Raw genomic sequence first — 16,226 nt, 5'->3', positions numbered from 1 at the left:
AGAATCTTATGCTTAATATTTCTGTGAACTTTATATATTCTATATTTTTTTAAATCATTACACGATAAATTGATAATTAATTTAACGTTATTAATACTAATGAACATTTCTCATAACTGACTTTTTCTACTACATTTTTTTGCAGTTTCAATCGGATGAAGCAATAATTTATAATTTTAATATTTATGCAATTTATAATTTTAAGTAACTTTCATTATGTATTTCGAAGAATTGTTTAATAAAAATTTAATTGACGATTTTCTTTTATAATTACGTATATACTTATCATTAATATAATATAACATTTAAAATTCATTGCATTTTAATTTTGCCACGTTTAGAATTAATTGTTATTAATAATTAATTCTATTATTAATATACTGAATATTGAAATACGTAAAATATATTTTGTAACGAATGAGGAATCATCGCGAGAATTGGTCGACTACGCACATTACGTCTGCGGCCATTTAGCGGATCGGATGAATTTAATCCGCGATGACGGCATTCGTTGTATTAAATCGATTGATAAAAATACCGACAGCAGCGGGATGACGGGCTCGGGAGAGGATTATTACGCTATGCGCACTAATTAAAACGCGGACCAGCATCGTTAAGGCACGCACGTTTAGACATGCGGTTACTGTTCCGGTATTTCGTCTGACAACAGCAAAATTGGCTTACCGTTGTCGGCGGATGTTTCTCTCGTGGCCACTTCGCCGGCTCTACAGGTGATACCATCAAATTAATCGTTTCTATGTTACACGCGTTAAAACATTTCGACGAGTTCTAACTTCGGCACGGCGAACTAATTGCAATTGCGTGACCGTTAAGCGCATACCGCTCGCGGTCGGAATGGCACACTCGGAATTATTCGTGCCACCGTACCCGTAAACCCGGGAAACGACGGCGGAATTATGTGCTTGAAGTTAACACATGGCGGAAATTATTTTAAAGTAATTTTATTTTTAGCTCTTCTGCGCAGCGCGCTTGCATGTCGCGTACTAAAAACGCGACATTTTTTATTCCTTAATACTCGACAATTTTGCACCGTATATGTATATAATTGTCTACAAGAAAGTTTATGAGAAAAATTTTACCGGGGGTTGGTAGAGAAAAATTAAAACTCGTTTCGAGTTTGCTAAAATCGCTCGATGGTGCTGTTTTATATTAATGAGAAGATTGTTGTAAAAAAAAAAGAAAATCTGTCACGCGAAAAACAGTTTAATCGGCACGATTTACCCGATCATATGATATTGTCGTGCTCTGAACATGACGGGTGGACAAAAATAAATGGTAGAAAATTTAGTAAAAACAAGTGAGGTTTTTGCTTGGCTGAATTGTAGACCGCGCTTGTTACGTTAGTGATATTAATATATCGCCTCTTCCGTATTTTATTATTGCGGATTAACGAGGAATACGCGTTCGTCGAGCAGCGGAGTTTCTTCGACACGTAACGATGACATGCTTTAACGATATTATAAGTTATATTCATTTGCAGCAACAGTAAAATGGTTAAAGTGCATGTGTGTTTTTAGTCGGAGCATTCTCGCGCGCTTACGTCAAAGGCATGTATTATACATGCACGTTTTAACTTCCTAATCCGATGTTCTTGTCGGATAACGAGGAGCATAATTTGTTTTCTCTCGATCAATCACGCGTACACAAATAATTAACGGAGTTATGTTCGACTTTTTAAGTGGTCGGCAAGTTTCTTTATCATCGTTCGATCAATTTTTAATTGATCTAAATCTTTTTCGTGAGCAAGAGAAAATTAAGAAGGAAAAGCACAAACGATGAAAGAAATCTCACGATATATCTCACGATTTTAATTCTTTATTTTATTAAGGCTTCTTCGTAGCTTAAAGATAAATTCTTTTCTTTCCTATTTCTTTTCTTTTACTTACGTATTAATTTAATGACTGGTTCTTTTTTGCCTTAATCGTTATTAAATGCTAATTTCTTATGCCGTTTTTTAAATTTTGAAATACATAAAGAAAAAAATAGGGCGAGTATTGTTCAGGCATATATTGGTGCAATTTTAATTTTCCTCGACTCAACCAGCCGTTTTTCAAAGTATAAGAGTATTTCATGCCGGTAGCTCGTTTGAGACAGGAAAAGAGAAACGGGCTCAAGGACTGTTGTGGCCGTGGACAACTGTACTTTGTTCATTCTGATTATAATACCGTAGCTTAAACTCCGGTGTACATCCAGACTAAGGCTCGCACTTTTAATTGTGTTTCACGAGATGTATCGTTAAAATTCTTACTCCTCGAGAGAACAGTTTTATAGGTCGTTCGCGGCGCCATGAACATTTTTTCCATTTCCTGTGAGACCTGATAAGAGCGGTAGACCTTATCCTTGACCCGGCTTATGAATGAACATGAGTAACCTGAGATCCTCCTTTTACTCTCGTCTCGATTACCTTTCGCCTTGACGCTTCTATAACTTCGCAATAAATATATTGCGAGCCGCAATGTATCATTCACGTTCGCATTTTTTATGCGGCAAAAAGAGATTGTCGGATTATCATTTATTATTCCTATTTAAGAACTTTTTTGAAGTAATCGAATGCTCTGGCGTAAAAATATGATTTTTAACATTTTACCATAAAATTACAAATAAATTTATAAAATTTTATTTTATCCATTATCAAATTAACCAATATTTATCGTTTATATATTGAGATACGAGTATCAAAGTAGAAAAAAAATATGTGGGAGGTCGATGAAGCTTCGCCTACCCCTTGAATATAAAAATATCAGGTATATTCGGAATCGGAGGCGAAGGGTAATTTATAAGAAGTAGTTCGCGAACACCTCTGAAGTATAATCGTCATCGCGGCGCGTGGCGTTGCGGCCTTGACCGGCGGCGTCCTCCCCCCGTCGGATTCCGGCTGAACTGCAGGTGGTATTAGTTTCCCCTCATCCTTGCGGATGCGAAAACGCACCGGGCGATCCTGAGCGCAGCGGAACGCAATGCAGGCGGAATCGATAACAGCGTAGTTATGAAGCGCAACTGCGAGAGCACGGACGCAGGCAAGTCTGCCGAGCCGCGAAGAACGCACGGTATGCATTGATCCATCCGGTAAATTAAGCTCTATTAATATCGCATGCTGCACTCTTCGATGAAGCTGGAGAAGAATGTTGCTTTGTGGTAACCGAAACGCCAACCATCGCCGGGCGTTTGTGGGGATTATATCGAGTCTGGAAATTAATAAAATTAATAAAATAAGCCATAAGATTAATAAAATAGTATAAAGTATAAAGTATAAAAGTATAAAGTATAAAGTATAAAAGTATAAAGTTAATAAAAATTATTTAAAGATCTTTTTGTTATTAATAACAGTGATAGAATTTCCGTTATGCACGGAAAGAACAGTTTTGCTAAATTTTAAAAATTTGGTCAGATATAAATTTGAAAATAATTTTATTAGGGAAAATAATTTTATTAATAGATATAAATTTGAAAATAATTTTATTAGGGAAAATAATTTTATTAATAAAATAATTTTATTAAAATAATTTTATATTTATATTTTATAATAAAATATTTTTATTATTTTATTATATACAATTATCAAAATAATTGTATATAAAACGTTAAATTTAGATCGGTCGTTTTAAATTGATTGTCAGAATATCAGAAAAATATTTTTGCAGTTTCATTATTATCATTAATCGTGATACATAATTATTTTAATGGTAACAAAATTATTTTTAGATCTACATCTGGTCAAATTGTCAAATATTTCAGCAAAACTGTTCTTTCCATATACGAGAAATACGTTTTCCGTAAATATATGACTAATATGTATCGCCTTTAATCCATTTAATCTATTTATTTTTTAAAAAAAGAAAAAAAAAGATAATGTTGAAAAGCATCTGCTGTATCAAAGAATTAAAATAAAAAGAATTAAAATATTTCATCATTTCTGAAGATTATCGCGACCGCCATTTCGCTTCCACAGTTACCAGAAAAATATCTAATATATTTCCGCGAATATATATCTTAGAGCATAAACTTGGTATCGTAACAATGGTGAAATAAAGTAAACCTACTTTACATACCATGCGAGAGCCGAGGAAAGTCGCGTCGTCGCGACGAAACGAGTCTCATTTTACGCGAGCAAGTCGGTCGGCGTCGACGTCGACGTCGTCGCAGATGACCGGTTTAATACATCGTCATAACTCCCATCCGCACAATGTAGGCAGCCGTTAATAGAAATTCCTGACAAAAGTTCTCGCAGGTTCGACGAACGCGCGCCGCAACAAATCCGCATTGCTAATTCCAACTCGCGCGGAACTTTCCTTCTCTCTCTCTTTCTCGTTACGTTGTTTTGCGCTAGAGCCGTCTCTTTCGCACCATTCATTCCTTCCAGCTCTTTACACTCGACCGCCCGGCTTGGATCAGAAACTGGGTGACGTTACACCTTCGCGAGAAATAGAAGTTGATGAATAGGGTGTATTTTTAAGGGATCTTTATTAAACGACCAGCCATAGGATTTTATGTACCTCATTTTACATACTCTCTGGTTATTTCTTCTTGCAAACTTGGCTATTTCTGTTTTGTTATACAAGATATTCGGAGAGAAAACGTTAATATTTATCGATGGTCTCCAGAGATTTTAGTGGAAAAATTTATAATTAGATGTCATGAAAAAAAGATTATTAATTATATACGTTTGCCCAACAATAAACAACTCAAATTATAGCTTTTCTCTGTCGGTCTTAATTTGAAGTATTAAAATAATGAAATATTAAAATATTTAATATTGAAGAAAAATTCAAAAATTTCAGCACAGATGGAAGAAATGTCAGTTGCTCATTTTATCTTGAAAAGGTACAAAAATTAAAATTCTGATTTTACGACACCCTGTACATGCAATATCACGGCCGCTATACAGTTTTCAACAGCAATTCAGCTCCGCTAAGCCCGTAATAATAACGCAACATCGTGGCATAATGTAAGCGACTACGATGCCAAAATGAAGCTTTTTGTTAACAGTCGCCACGAGGAATGTTAATGGACGCTGGATAGAGAATTACGGGAGGCGATTAGGAGAAAATTAAAATTCCTGCGAGACAGCAAGCGCGAGTATCCTCTTGAGGACAAAGAATAACCGACGACTCGCCGGCGATATAAAAAGAAAATACAGAGGAGTCTGTGTGCACCCATCAGAAAGATTGAACTTTTAAAGGCACGAGAGAGAGAGAGAGAGAGAGAGAGAGAGAGAGAGAGAGAGAGAGAGAGAGAGAGAGAGAGAGCTCATCACGACCGGCGGAATCGGGATAGAACGAAGTGGTTAGCTGTTGCTTCGGGAGTTAAGTGGCCGAGCTCTTTGTTAGGCGAGAATGCGAAGGGAAGGTTAAGTGCAGAAGGCGATCGTCGTCGGATGACTCTCGCGTCTTAACTTATATTGGACGCGTTCCCCCGCGAATGAGCGAGCTTACGAGGGCTCCCGAATCACAATCACTGTTCCTCCACCTAGCCATATCACGCTGTGCACAACTAAGCCCGCGCAATTGGGGTCGCCTACGAGCACTCGCGTAACTTCGTTATTACTTAAAATTGGATGAAACATCCTCCGGAACTTAAAGCCCAAGTTTCGATCTAAATGTCGTCGCGTTGCTAGGTAACGTCTTTATCTTTCGAAGAAAACAAAGTCGCTTTTGATCAATTGAATTATTTATCGAATAGGAGCATTAACGTGTAATCAATATAGCGATTAATCTATCGGGCAAAGAGAAATATTGGTTTGAAGTAGTATAGGTCTGTATGCAGTCAGACATCAGGTTTTATTGATATATACGGGATATATATTTATTTTATCTCGGCAAATATGTGAACAGACAGAGTGCTTACTATAAATTTATCACATAAAGAATATAAATAAATGTACATACGAGTATATATATACAATCCGTTCGGTGAAAAGAGGTTGAAATAGTGACATTTCAACCCCACGTTTTTACGCGTGACGCAGGATTTGCGTTTCGAATGTTTTTGTGTAATTCGCTTAGATGATTTTATATATTCTTTTGTTACGCGTTCGTTGAAAATCTCATGCAAATCCCATTCAACATCCAGAAATACGAAAGAATTAATGTATTCACGGAGTGACTCATTGGTTCGAATAAATCCCTACGTGACCGCTTGCACCGTAAAAGACCGCCTCCGCAGGCATTACCATCGAGCATTGCATCGCGCAGAGAGATGAGATCAGCTATAAATAAAAGCGTCGTCATGTAACGTCGGGGTTCGTCCAAAGGTCACTGATAGACGTAACGACGTTCCCGCGTTTCCATCGGAGATTTTTCGCTAGGTTGATTATACTCGTTATATAATGCAGGCTATAAGGCTTAACGAGAACGCGACCGGCGATTACGGTGGGGCGAGGGGAGTTAGAAGCGGGGAGTTAGATAAGCGGATAATCTTCCGTGCAATCAACCGAGTGAGACTGATCGTACGGCAACGGTGAGGAGAGCTGAGCCTTGTTAACTGGCTCGGCTATTCGCTACTAGGCCAACGTCTGAAATATGATCCGCGGCATTAATCTGCACGCATTCAACGTGACCCAACGGGAATTCGTAACTGCGGCCGAAGACGGATTACGGGCAAGCTCGACCCGGCCATCAGCCCCGGGACAAGTATGATACATCGCGAACCCCCGAATAGACCGGATCTCCGGGAGATAGCAACGATCTGAGAAAAGATACATCCTACCTACGACGATCACGACTCGGGTAATTCAATTAATCTAAACGAAGCGTCGTTAGTTTATCGTTACTCATTATTAATTATGCCGAAACTGGGTCGCTTCCATTAACTATATTAATAGTTACGGTAACGATCACGATGCACGTTAGGAGTGTATCGATTGACAGTGAATTATGCAGGTTACACATGTCGCTCGGGATCTAACGTGGGTCATATCGTTTAGGATAATTCGTTTAAAAATTTTGCACAGCACATTCATCCCCGCCTACAGCATCGCCACGATGCCTGCGGCCATCTTCAACAAAGAACAAAAATGTTACTGTCGCAAATACTCGTTTCACTACGAATACGGAAACTACGTATCGAGATTTATCTCGCGGGCTACGTCGGAAATGTATTCTTCCCTCGGTCTCCAGAGATCGTATAACTGCGGCCTTGTGCAGCCATTACGATACTCCATCTCTCGCACGAGTTGCAATCCGACTGTGCGCGCGGGTCGCATACTCGTGGTCTGCTTACACTTACGAACTTTCAAATCGGTTTTGTTTGACGATCACGTTTATCGTCACGAATCCACTCGGCATCGATATAATCGCATGGATACTCGCCAGTGAAAGCTGCTCATCTTGTACGCATAACTAACTTGCCGAGTGCGCGTTGTCCGACCGATCATCTATCACGGAGACCTGAGGCGCATTATTGCGCATATGAACGTTGCAAGTCGAATCAGTAATTTGCAAACTTTCCTAATACGAGTTACGTATCATGTTCCCCGCCATGTCGTTGTTTTATCTACGCGAAATATATCGCGCGACCAATAACAAACTTCGTATATCCGAGAGTGCATCGCGTTGGTTCGCGCACCGATTTTACCTGCATCTGCGAGTCTCGGATAACAAGAAGCATATCAAAACTAATGCGGCAATTTCAGCAGCTTATATATATATGCATTTTCTAAAGTTCGAAGCTTTGTTTCGAATGAAATAGTTGGTTAAAGTATACGAATTATCTTTCTCGTCAAATAAAAAAAAAAGATTTTGTAAACGAATATTATATCATATCGCGTCTAAATTGAATTATTAATTAGATCGTATGTATATTTTAATGGCGCAGGAACTACGCCATACACGGCTACGAGTACCTAGAGTTTTATTTAATTTATGAAAATGTTAAATAGAAGAGAATTTACGCCAAGTATGTACGGAATGCGTCGGACTTGAAACGGAAACTGAAACGAAGCTGAAACGAAGCGGGAAAAGTATCTCGGACCGCAAAGGGCTATCCGTTTATCGCATTCCGTTCCTACGTTCCTCGGTAAATGGATTTTCAAATAACTTCTAGCATTCTGAAAACAAGAATAAACGCGACGTTCACGTCCGAAGTGCATCCGACAGAGCAGACACCCGAGAGACGACGAAACTACTTTGCGCGCGAGATGTTCGATAGTATAATATCCCCATGAGTCGTCCCGCTAGTTTCCCCATGGGATTACCATCATCCAATGAATTCAGGACTATATGCGAATGCCCCGGTATAGAATATGTTCCCGTATATATAATCGTTATTGCTGTTCATTGACGGCTCAACAGAACTGCGCGATCGTAACACGATTATCGTCTTTTCGAATATCACGATTCCAATCGAACGAGAAACGGAATTAATTGAAAAATAAATACCCAGATTGTGCGATTTTGGAAAAGATTAACTATTTATTCGAGCGATGATTATTATTAGAAAAGTTTGAAGAAACGATATCATTTTATTTTCGTATTATTTCAGTATAATATTCGTAACTCCAATTATTAATATTGGGATTATTGAATGATTTATTGACGCATTGACGTATTAATGTCAGTGAGCAATTTAGACAGATATAACGGAACTCGAACGGAAATTTTATTTTAAACATATACCCAAAGCCATTACTCAATGTTAATAATTGAAAAGTCGCCAACGACGTAATGGCCCCCTCCCCCTCCCACGTTATTATCGTTGAAGGGATTATCCTCCGAAATTAATTCTCTTTCTTTCGTTCGATAGTAGAGTAGCCCGTATTCTGTGTATCGGAACGAGCCCGGATGGTCGAGTACAGCGGTCATTACGTCGATTAACTCGTGTAACTCGCCGTTACTCACGTGCACGCGATATTGCGCGCGCTCGGTAACCCTTTTAACGTGAAGAGAACCGCAATTACCCGGCTGAAATCATGAATAGAAGCAGGAGCTGCGTCGAACGGATACGATAAGGATCGATTCAGGTCGATTGAACTCGGGAGTGCACTATGGGGCGAGTGCACAGTGGAACGAGCCCATATGTAGTCCGACCCGTTCGTTGCATGCCCGATAGTCGTGTTTTGAGTGTGTCGCAAAGGGCCGTAGACTCTTTCTTTCTCTCTCAAGCCGCAAACGACGTCATTAACGACGTGATCCGGGATCGTAACGCGGCCGAAATGTTTTCATGATTTGCGAGTATAACTCTCGAAAGCGCTTACTCGCGCGAGTAAGAGCGTGCGAATTATTGCGGATAATCGTGGCTGGCAAAATCAATTACGTCACTCCGCGTCCTAACGCTTTATTACGTGTGCTATATGGCGCGACAAGTTGTCGCGTGCAGATAAGCGCAAGTTCATACGGGATATCCCGACTTTCCCGGATTTCCGCCGATAATCTCTTTAAGCTGTGTGGAGAGTCGAGTTTTTCTTAAGAAAAGGCACCGAGAGTGGTTATTATAAGCGGCACGTGGAGGTAGAAAGGTTTCCTCTTGCGTTATTTTTTTCTTTCATAAATAAAAATACTACTTCTTTTTATTTATATACTGAAATACGTTATTTATAATATCTCTACTATTATTACGGTACACGGTTATTAAATTCACGTTAATGCGAAATTCTAAACCCAAAATAAGCAACTTCAAGCGTTATCCAGTTTCAGTTGAAAATTTTATTACGTAAATCTGCTTACGAACTGAAATGCTAAAGCGGAAAAGCTCCGATTCTTATTATCTTACGGAAAACAGGTCGAATTTAAATGGAGGTCACGGAACGTGGTGCTGGTTATCCCTTGTCTTATGAAAAGTCGTATCGTGCCCGTCGTCCGAAGTTACGAAGGGACGGGATCGAGTAAAGAACCTTCTCTACCTTACCCGAAATAATAGAATGCCGCCGACATACGCTCGCGATTTTCGTATTTCGTAATCTTCATCTCGTTGCAATTTTTACCCCAACACTGCTTTGCGTCTATACACCGCCGCGTGCGTCTGGCATTAATCGATCAAATATTAATCGGATCGAACGTGTCGCTTCGACACGTGTATCCCGGCTATACGCGGTAGGTAAACGTTTACGCGTACGGCTTTACGGTCGTTAAAGCACCCAAGTTTCTAAAGTGCCGAGGTCGCCGGATAGCGAATCGCGACCTTGACACGTTACAGTTTAGATATCGTGGCAGTAGCGGCGTGTCGCAGTTGTAACTTAACTCCGCGGGCTACAACGCGCCCGTAAGCGGAAGCGTCGCGAACGAATCGTTTATTCGCGGCTATAGCCCAAGTTAAATTAGTTTCGTCGTCAGAAATTAATCTCGGCGATAGAAGCCTACGTAGTAGCTCCCCCCTCCCCCCCAACATTAATACCGATTAAATAATTCCGCTTTCGTCTCGCACACACTCGGCCCGCGCGCTCGTCCGATCCGCGCGAACGAGCGCGGAAAGCTCGAAAAGTGGATTACGTTTGCGAGACTCGAAACAAGAAGAAAGCTACCGACAAAAGTTTTCAAATTAACTCGGTAAGACACGTCACATATTACAATCTTGTTGTATACTTGTTAACTCGCCATTACTTCGTTATCCACCTATTTATACTTTTATACTTACATTTATTTACTATTGTAACTACCGTCTTGGAATAAAAATTTTACTGCTAAATCACATTTCCAATAAAACTGCCGTTATTGTCACAATCTCGGTCTCGGTAAATCTGATAACTTTTGGAGTTATTTTCGTTTTACAGATGCGATGAAACGCAAAATAGAATGGTCCAAATCGGATATCGAGAATAAACAACGAATTAACTTTCCTGTCGATTGAGCCCGCTGACCCGCTATTTGTGCGGTTACAAAGGAAAATGCAATTCCCTAAGTGATACCCTTTGATCGACTTTTTTGCCCCCCGTTTTCTCGCAATTGTTTCTTCACTACTCTAATTCTATTTCTACTTTGGCACAACTCCTAATTTAACTTGTTAGTTTTTCTTCGATAAGTCTTCTCGTCTTCTTATTATCATTAACGTATCAATTTTCTATTAATTTACCAGTATAAAAAAAAATTTGAGATTGTTAAACTTTTCCTCCCTCGAAAGTAATTGCTTAAAGTTAATTTTATTAAGATTGAATTATAAAATCCGTGAGAGTTCGGAGGCTCGAATTGAAAGCTAACTTTATCGCCGCGGGAAATGAAATTTCCTTGACAAACAGAATTTTACAATTAAATATGTTATATAAAATTGTTCAACGTCGCACGTAATGAATCCACATCCGTGCAACCTTGACATCTGTTTTACAATTTATTTTCGTATATCGATAATCGCACTGAATACCCGAGGGAGGGTTGCAAGCGTGCTCCATTTCTCTTTCTCCAAATCTGCATCTCTCAGATTAACACTACCATAATCTCGGAGAATATCGGTCGCAAGACAAAGCGTGGCTAAGTAGCTGCAGGCTGCTTTGCCAGCATTCTGACTCTGTTGCACCAGGTCGCACCGCGAATGGGAGCAACAGGCGATCGTCAACGACCTCGTCTTTCACAGCCTCAAGAGTACAAAGGCAGGAGCAGCACATCGATCATGCGGTGCTCCGAATTGTATGCATCCACCATTGCCCGCGACTCAATCTAATGCACGCCTTGTATATATATATATATATATATATATATATATATATATGTACGTAGACACGAGCGAATGACCGACAAACGATTCAGCCGTTTTGTTAAATAAAAAGTTCGCCTTCATTGTATTTTTATATATATCGCACTCGAACCTCGAGTTTTTTTCGCAAATAATAAGTTTACGTTGAGAATAAAACAATAATATAATTTCATAACGATACGAAAAAAAGGTATTTGCAATAAGAAAATCACTGCAATAAATTAACTCTAACTACTGTGAACTAATCACTTTATGATACGTTTTTATATTATAGGCACACGCCTCGTATATATTAAATTTTCATGGATCGAAGCTATATGGGTTAAACTTTACGAGCGCGTGTCGTAGGTACTATTCGTCTATATGCACACCTGTTATATATATAGAATCACAATGTATAACGTGCCGTCCACGGAGATTGGAACCAATAAATATTCAATGAATTCAGATTTTCGATATATTACGGATACAGGAAAACGATCTCTATATATTTGCTCGTGTGAACGCAAAAACACGGCGATTGGCGCAAGATACATTTTTTTCTCCGTATCTGCGCGACGGAAATTGAACTCAAACCGGAATTACATCGGTTTTAATTCGCGCGCAGCTTTGTACCTCCGGGACAAAAAGTTGAGCGAATTATCTAGCATTTTTTGCACAACGCCGCGCATTGATCGACGTAAGAGTCTTAAATTTGTTGTTATAAATTCACAGTCATTTTTTTTAAATCAATGTATCCATGCGTAAACAAATGTCATATATCAAATGTAATACTAATCGAACAACAAAAAAACAACAAATAACAAAAAAATAAAATAAAATAATAATAAAAAAAAAATAAACAATGATGGTAATCAAACCAATAATCAAATCATTAATCAGATCAGCGTTTGCAAATCTTATATTTTTGCTGTCAAGTAAAGAAAAATTAAATTATTAAATTTGAAATATGATATGTGAGACAGAGGCTCGTTGGTGCTGAAGCTCGTTCTCCTGTTAGTTTTTTACCGCGAACAATCGCACGAACGTCCAAATCCGATGATTTCGAAAAAGATATATACAAGAGATATATTTAGCAAATACACATAAGTACTTGTAAGTACCTAAGACCCTACGCGTTCCAGACGATGAACCCGCCGGACGATCTGTTTGCGAACCAATATGCCTCGATAGTCTCTCACGAAATCTACAGGTCGCCTGTTGCTCTCCGCTCCGGTCCGGCCGTCATCGGGCAGAGGCTGACCCAGATTTTCCGCAAATAATCCTCGCTTTTTCTTCCCCTCCCCCAACTGCCGCCCTCCGAACGGCCCGTCCACGCATTTATCCCCGGCGTATATCGCCTCGGCACGTTTACATTCGGCCGTTTCTTCGCCTGCCGCTCGCTTCCCTGCTGCACTTCCGCGACGATCAATACTCACCTGCACACGCCGTGCACGCCAGCTGGAGCAGATAAAGGCGTGGGTGTCGTTCGCGGCTCTGCGTTGGTCTGCGTGTTGGTGTGCGGTAATATAAGTTGGCGGGGATTGACGAGACCCCCCCGTCAGCCGGTGGCTAGATCATCTCCATCTACGTGACACCAGCCACGCGAGTCGTGGCTGCGAACGCAGCCTGAAACTACATGATTATGATACTATGGGCACGGGTCGGTTTAATCGAGACGCTGTGACGTAGCGGATATTTCCCAGCGACATTAACGTCGCGGCTAATGTCTTCGCGACGACGTAGCGCGTATTAAACAGGTAATTACGTCGCGCGCTTTTAACGATTCCACGACGACCATTATCAGCCCGGGAGATACGTTGGCAGATACGTCAGTGTCATATCCTTATCCTCGTCGTTATATCGCGAACTACTCATATCCTTGTTTTTTTTTTGTTTTTTTTTTTTTTTTGCGCAAAGAGCGCTCGCAAATGTGTAACTCGGAAAAAGATTTACGATAGTAATCTCCTTTTCCGAGTTGAAATCCAAAGTGCATCATTCTAATTCATACGACTGCAATATATCAGACACGGCGAATGAGATAAATACTGATATTCGAACGGGAAAGCTTTGACAAAATTTTTCATCTCCTTTATTCGACTGCACTTTTCGCGCCGCAATTACTTAATCGCGAGCGTGGATTCAATTCCGTGCGCGAGACAAAATGTTCGCGAATATACGCACATTGTTCTCCCAAAATAGGCCGAATCGTAATTATGCAAATATACAATGGGCTGTCCATTCTCGCACAACACTCGACGGATAATCGACCATTTAAGCGACGCATTGATTACTTGCAATTATCCAATCATGTTTGATGCTTCAGCTACCTGTCAGGGCAAATTGAATCAAATTTCCCTCGCAATATTCTAGAGAATTTATTTCTTCGGCGGAAAATTTCTTTCTCTGGAATGCGTATCTCGAGGCTATTTATGCGGAAAATAAAAAAAAAGCCGGGTAAAACCTGAAAAAAAATTGCTCTATGTTTTCGTCCGGAAAAATGTTAGGCGCGGCCATCTATGTATCATGTGATGTGTCACGATACATAAGAGATCTTATGTGCCCCGGCTGTTCAAGACGTGCCGTGCGTTACAATAGTGATTTATCATAAAGTTTGAAAATGGCACGCAACGGACGTCCATCGCAAATTATGAACACCGTAGCGTCACGCTATATGACATTTCCGTTATCGCGGCTGGAATGGACGAATCTTATACATATAAATTATAAACTGGGTCTTTTAAAAGGTATGAAACATGAATTATTTTTGGCGACGTCTCTTTTTTTATAACGAGACACGATTTTGCAACTGGAAAATTCTAAAGTCTAAAAAATTCACGCGAATGAAATCGAACGAAGAGACTCGTAAAATATTACGCAAACGCGCAAATCGAATTATCATAGTGTCATATATCGCTATTCGAAAAAATTAAAAGCGTTAATATTTTAAAGTAGTGTTCATACTAAATTCATATTTATATTGACGCGACATTCGGGGAAGCCAACTTGGAAAATTACCATTAACTATGGCGACATTTTAGATGAAAGCAAACAAATTTGGAGATACGCAAAAATTTGAGGCGCGTTTTTAGTTCGCGCATTCGGTCGATCATTTTACTGAATCAGGGATAATCACGAGATGGAAAATGTTTGTAAACTAGATACGTGCACGCGCGCCACGCTCATGCATGCTAAATTACACGCATAATGAAAGTACGCCAAATTTTACAGAGCGGGTCAATTCCGTGACGGACATGCGCATGGCCCTTTAAACCGCCTCGAGCAATTTCCTTCCTTTATAATATTTTAATGCAAATACTGTTTTCCGACCCGAGGGCAAGGCTTCCGGAAAAAAAATAATAATAAACTTATTCAACTTGCCCTGGATCCATATTTCCCTGGAAATCAGTTTAACAGCAATATTTTTAGCGAGTGTTAAAAGTTGCCTGCGTTTCTATTCGCGTGCATTTATTTGTGCAAACTTAGTTCCGCGAAGAGTAACGCTGCGCGTCTGAACTTGGTGAACTTTACGTGGCCTCCTTTCCGATCCTTCAGAATATATAAGTGCGTATTAAAAGCGGAAACGTGTGTTACGTATCTGGAACTTTACTTCGCGAAGAACGATCGCACATATCGTTCTTTGCAAACTAAAGTTCAAAATACGTGTAAACTAAGCCCGATATGCATAACGACTTATAATCACGCGTGGATCAATGGCGCATTTTACCTCTTCTTTTCCTGCCTCTCTTGTTCTGCGTAAATCCTTTTTTATTCATATCCAATCGCTAGAGAGAGAGAGAGAGAGAGAGAGAGAATGTTTACTATCATAGGTCATGGATATCCCGTCGGCGGTTATTAATAGCATTTCCGATGTGCACACGAATGATAAAATAAAGGTCGGGAGGAGAGGCGCGCGAAGCGCAGGAGTAGTTTTAAAAATTGCATAATTTTCGAAGTGCCTTTTGAAGTACGATCGTTAAAGGACATAATGCGGCGCGTAGCAACATGTGTCATCTGACAGTAAAGTTAATACCTCGGAGCACATTAATTGAATTTAATGTACGGCATATCTCTCGTGGAGCACCTCGCTCTGTTTTCGTTGCGTAACGTTATCATTACAATTCTTTTCAAGCGATTCAAGAGGCACGCACTCGTGCATGCAATTTACCTTTTCGATATATATATTTTTAATATATTATTTTAGCAGTTAAAAGCTTTTTAGCAGTTAGGTATTTCAGCTGGATAATTTAACTGAAACGTATGCGAATTGAATTTTCTAATTGAATTTGATTTGACGCTTTTTAGCCATGCTAGCCAGAACGATGTAATCGAACAGATATTTAAAGAGTACATCCGAACACTGCAAAATGTAGCTCTAGAATATATTCACAGAATAAATATTTAGCATATGAAGGGTAATAAGTACTTAGATAATTTATTTTAGAGAATTTATATTTGATGCGCGATAGCGGCCAAGGGATTGACCGGAATATGTCGGGCAGCAATTTAATCGCCAGCTACGCGAGTTTCTTTGCTAAGAAAATATTTTATATTTTAATATTTAATATTTTAATATTTTATATTTAATATTTTAAATACGGAAGCGTGAT

General features: G+C 39.5%; 2 protein-coding genes and 1 long non-coding RNA gene across 8 annotated transcripts in view; 2 read left to right on the top strand and 1 right to left on the bottom strand.

The window, feature by feature from the left end:
* The window catches only part of LOC105428980 (peroxisomal leader peptide-processing protease-like), a 173,350-nt gene that overhangs the window by 54,576 nt on the left and 102,548 nt on the right, over positions 1 to 16,226 (top strand). The gene's annotated exons all lie outside the window — the stretch shown is intronic.
* Positions 1 to 16,226, top strand: part of LOC105428849 (uncharacterized) — a 94,490-nt gene that overhangs the window by 54,580 nt on the left and 23,684 nt on the right. Inside the window, exon 1 of one of the 6 annotated variants that reach the window (XM_089084785.1) lies at positions 2,781 to 3,068. The exons of 3 other annotated variants lie outside the window; for them this stretch is intronic. The gene's annotated coding sequence lies outside the window, so the exon portion shown is untranslated. Of the gene's footprint in view, positions 1 to 2,780; positions 3,069 to 6,320; positions 6,747 to 6,818; positions 10,500 to 16,226 lie in introns of those variants that run through there. 2 more of the 6 variants (XM_011641401.3, XM_011641402.3) reach the window with 2 other exon arrangements.
* Positions 3,062 to 13,091, bottom strand: LOC148934519 (uncharacterized). The gene is made up of 3 exons (XR_016141295.1): positions 12,741 to 13,091; positions 4,071 to 4,432; positions 3,062 to 3,206 (listed from the first exon to the last, which is right to left on the bottom strand). It is a non-coding gene; the product is annotated as an uncharacterized LOC148934519 (long non-coding RNA).

Source organism: Pogonomyrmex barbatus, unplaced genomic scaffold, assembly GCF_055798465.1.
Source record: "Pogonomyrmex barbatus isolate J1 unplaced genomic scaffold, ASM5579846v1 scaffold9, whole genome shotgun sequence".
In the NCBI taxonomy this organism is placed as follows: Eukaryota; Metazoa; Arthropoda; class Insecta; order Hymenoptera; family Formicidae; genus Pogonomyrmex; species Pogonomyrmex barbatus.
Note: the sequence above shows the minus strand (reverse complement) of the source record. Positions and strands in the feature narration are given on the sequence as shown.